The sequence below is a fragment of the Bos indicus genome, chromosome 22 (genome assembly GCF_029378745.1).
Source record: "Bos indicus isolate NIAB-ARS_2022 breed Sahiwal x Tharparkar chromosome 22, NIAB-ARS_B.indTharparkar_mat_pri_1.0, whole genome shotgun sequence".
Lineage (NCBI taxonomy): Eukaryota > Metazoa > Chordata > Mammalia > Artiodactyla > Bovidae > Bos > Bos indicus.
Window position 1 is genome coordinate 60,541,081 of NC_091781.1, and position 4,520 is coordinate 60,545,600.

The window sequence follows — 4,520 nt, forward strand, 5'->3', positions numbered from 1 at the left end:
TTAGAGAAGCAGAGCAAGGCTCCAGATGGAGAGACAAGTAAGAGCGCAGATGAGGGGTGTGGGCGGGGCTCGAGTGTGGGATAAATGGGTACATGTGGGGGCGTGGGGGCGAGGCCTGTGTGTGGGCGTGGCGTGGGGTGGGCGGGGCGTGTGGGCGGGGCGTGGGGCGGGGCATAGAGGCGAGGTGGTCTCTAGGAAGCGTGAGGAAGCGTGAGTCGCCTGTGGTGGCTGGCTGATCCCTTAGAAGCTACACACAAGGGGAGTCTGTTTACCCCTTGGTCCAGTGGTGGCTGGACCATTTCAGTGGCATTTAGGCAACTGACATTGGGTGGCTAACTCTTTATTTTGCAAAGTAAGAACATCTGAAAAATAATCAATTTCCCAGAATACTATTCAGGTTTAAAAAGGAAGGAAGCCCCGACATGCCACGACATGGAGGAACCTTGAAGACACCATGCTCAGTAGTGCAATAAGTCAGTCACGGAAGGACAGGCAGGGCGTGATCTCACTTACACGAGGCCCCAGGAGCATGCAGATTCGTAGTGACAGGAAGCTGCATGGCGGGGGCCAGGGCTGGGGGAGCCGAGCGGGAGCTGGTTCAATGGGGACAAAGTGACTGTCTTACAAAGTGCAGCGTTAATTGGGCTGGATGGTGCTTGTGACCGCTCAACAATGTGAACGCGCTTAATGCCGCTGATCTGGATGCTTAAAAGTGGTTAAGATGGTACATTGTGGGTTATTTGACCAGGATTAATTCTTTTCTAAGGGCTTCCCTGGTGGCTCAGACAGTACAGAGTCTGCCTGCAATGCAGGAGACCCGGATTCCACCCCTGGGTCTGGAAGATCCCCTGGAGAAGGGAATGGCTGCCCACTCCAGTATCCTTGCCTGGAGAATCCAGCCACTCTCCTCACATGCTCCATCTCCCTCCAGCACTCTGCGGGTTGGGTGACCGTAGGTCAGGGCCAAGAGGCCGCTGGATGCAGTCTTTCCGGGTCTGACTCCAGAGCAGCGAGGGAAGGAGGAGGGTGGGGAGCCCAGCAGGTGAGCAGGTCCGGGCCAGTCAGGAGAGAGCCCAGTGGGCACAGTGGAGGAAGCCGAATGGGCAGCCACAGGTACGAGGGCACCAGGGTGGCTGAGAGTGCAGACGGGACACGGTGAGGCCCCGGAGGGCAGCAGACAGGGAGACACCACCCGCAGGCCAGGTGGACCAGGACAGGGCCGGTGCTCATGGTTCCTCCTGTCCCGACGTCGGTGTCAGCCACACGTGCGTGCGCTCAGTCGCTCAGTGGGGTCCAATTCTGAGACCCCATGGACTGTAGGCTCTGCTGGTCAGTCAGACAGCGGCTGCCTGGGATGAGGTGCACTGGCAGGAAGGGCACTGGGGGGCTTTTCTAGAATGACAGAAACATCCTGAGTTCTCTGGAATGGCAGCTTGTGCAGTTGTCAAGCCCCATCACACTGGGCGCAGAAGATCTGTACAGAAGTCACACAAAGGCTACAAGTTCACCACGGAAGTAATACGTGCTCAGCACGAACTCGAAACAATCTGAAGAGTTAAAACTCCTCCCCACCACAGCGCCTCTGGCCCTCCTTGACCCTGACCCTAACCATCCCAGACCTTGAGCCACAGGAGTCCCCAGGACTGGTCCCTCTTCCCGGAGTCCAGGGTAGACCTCAGCGTTGCCCGCTCCTCCCCCTTCCAGCAGGACGTGTGCGCGCAGCGCCCCGACACTAGCTCTCCTGTGCGGTAGGATACGCCCCTGAGGTGCAGCGTTTGTTTCTGCAAAACACAGTGGACACACTCAGGGCCGGAGGTGTTTCTCCCCACCCCCACGCCCAGGGAACCAGGAGGACAGTAGGCACCTGTCAGGACGAACTGCAGAGCCGATCACGGGTCCGCAGGGGGCGCAGAGGAACAGGCCTCGCAAGTGCACACGCTTATCCTTTGGATTCTGAACTTTGTAAACCTATAATCTCCTCCAAAACCTTAATTAAAGGGGGAGAGGGCACACGGAGCACCGGGGCTCTGCCGTGCGCCACCCACCCCACCCCGGCGCTCCTCCCCCAGCCCCGAAAACCCAGCCTGGAGTCACACTTGGGGCTGAGACTCACGCAGGACTTGGCCGAGCTGCTCTGTGCTCATCTGAATGCAGGAGAGTCCTGCTGCCCTGGCCGGTCCTCCGCGGCCGCCCTCCCAGAGGGGCCGAGGACAGCCTGCTTGTCCTGCTGCAAAAACAATGGGGCCGGAAACGTGGGGCGGCTGGGGGAGGGGCCCAGCTGGCCCCCCAAAACCACCTGCCACAGTCTGCCCCCTGGAGACCAGGGCTCCTCCAAGGCATGCCTGCTCTGGGACTGAGGATTGCCCACTTCTCCGGCCACTGCGATGACCCCTCACACACATCGGAGCCCGCACCTCCCCCTGCCCAGCCCCCGACTCCCTGCTCCCCGCCATCCTGTCTGCCTGCACACCATGTGGCTGAGCTTCCGGGCCTACAGCCAAAGTCATTTTGCCCCAATTTCAAAAGGGCTGTCTCCCAGGACGTGCGCCTTCCTGCCTGGGAGCTCCAGAGTCTAAGCCACAGGGGAAAGGCCTTTGTGGGTCCTGGAGAGATTCCATCCCCGGGGCCCTCAGTGGCTGGGACGCTTGGGCCTGTGAGGTGCCGTCTCCTTCCCTGATGAGCTCTGCAGGCCAGGCCGCTCCCTTCCTCCTTTCTGCATGGGTGGACCTCACAGGCGTGGTCAGCCTCTGGTGGTGCTAAAGAGCCCGCCTGCCAGTGCAGGAGACTCAAGAGACGCTGGTTTGATTCCTGGGTCCAGAAGATCCCCTGGAGAAGGAAATGGCAACCCACTTCAGTGTTCTTGCCTGAAGAATCCCACAGACAGAGGAGCCTGGGCTACAGTCCAGGGGGTCGCAAAGAGTCGGACACGACTGAGCACTCACACACAGGCATAGTCTTGAATTCTCACTTACGTGAGAACAGCTGTGGAGCCCATTAAATAAAATACAAAGCCAAGCAGAACTCATCTACACAGCGTGGACTGGAGTGGACGTTTGGGTCCGTTCCCTTGGTGCAGGCACCTGGGTGGGGGTTGTGTGTCTGGATCCGGGTGCCCTCACACCAATGTCCATCACATAACTCTCCACGCATGTGTAAAACTTCATCACCCTGCCACATGGGATTTGCGCATTCTGCCAACCACAGCCACTCCTGCCCTCTTGTCCTCAGCAGAAGCCGGTGACCAGCTCTGGCCCGTGAACAGAAGCAATGGCCAGTCCCCCTGCTGGCCAGCAGTGAGACATCACCAATACTCTGCCTCCGGGTGCTCCAGCTTCCTCACCTGCGCCGTGGGCATGGTCAGACGACTATCAAGAGTATCAAATAAGGACTTCCCTGCTGGTGCGGTGGATAAGAATCTGCCTGCCAGTGCAGGGACCTTGGTTTGATATCTGGGAAGATCCCACGTGCTGTGGGGCAGCTGAGCCTGTGTGCCAGAAGCACTGCTCCCCACCTCTAGAGCCCGCGCTTCACGGCAAGAGGAGCCTGCACGCGCCACAGCCAGAGCAAGCCTGTGCACAGCAGTGAAGACCCAGCACAACCAAGAAGTAAAATATTTTTAAAAAGGAATATCAAGTAAGGTAATGTGTCTGAAGCGTAGTACGTTTTTTTTAAAGCTCTAGAAAGACCTCAAGATGTGTCGCCAAACCTCCAAAATGGTCTTGAGGTTTCCAAATGGTGTAGATTATTTCTCCTCATTTTCTGGAAAAGCGAGTGTGGGGCACAGCTGCAGAACTTGCATCCCTGTGGGGTAAGGCAGATCCAGCTCACCAGCTGCACTGCTGGGGGAGGGGGGGCATCTGTCTCCAGCATCAGACCTTCTAGGTTGAAGGGATCAGGAGGTAGCTGGAGATGAGCAACTCTGGAATTCAGCAAGCAAGCAAAACCCATACGTTTTAGGTGGATTTGTAGCGTGAACCAGGTGGATTTGGAGTGTGAAATAGTGATAGAGGCATGCAGGAGGAAGCATGCTGCTCGCCAGAACGTAAAGACGATAAAAAGCTAAAGATGCTGCCAGAAATAGTTCCTGTGCAAGACACAGCTCTAGAGATGGGATTATCTGGAGAGAGACGAAAGCTCAGTTTCAGAGTTAGTGCTCAGTGACAAGTAGCCTTATTCCAGAACCCAACCCAATTTTTGCCACTGACTGCTGAGGCTCCTCTCTCCAGCCAGAGAGCCTGGGCATGTGATGAGCTGAGAGTGCAGAGGCCCTCGGCCGAGACCCTCGGGAGCAGCTCTCCTGGTTCTTCAAGGCCACCTTGTGTGCACACATGTTGGGATGCACCCCTGGGGGGCAGGACACCCCGAAATCAAGCACATGGGAACCTCAGCGGGCAGGTGTGCTCATCCAGGTGTGCGCCTGAAGCGTGTGAACAGCTGACATGAGCTCAGGTCAGGGTTTGCTTCCCCAAGAGTGTGCCACAGACCTATGTAAGCCTTGAAGATTCTTGGCAGATACAGTA

The 4,520-nt window shown here is 57.4% G+C and overlaps 1 long non-coding RNA gene across 1 annotated transcript; it reads right to left on the reverse strand.

Moving 5' to 3' along the window:
• Positions 1 to 324: 324 nt before the first annotated feature.
• LOC139178673 (uncharacterized) lies at positions 325 to 2,425 on the reverse strand. The gene is made up of 2 exons (XR_011563106.1): positions 1,865 to 2,425; positions 325 to 1,781 (listed from the first exon to the last, which is right to left on the reverse strand). It is a non-coding gene; the product is annotated as an uncharacterized lncRNA (long non-coding RNA).
• Positions 2,426 to 4,520: the final 2,095 nt, after the last annotated feature.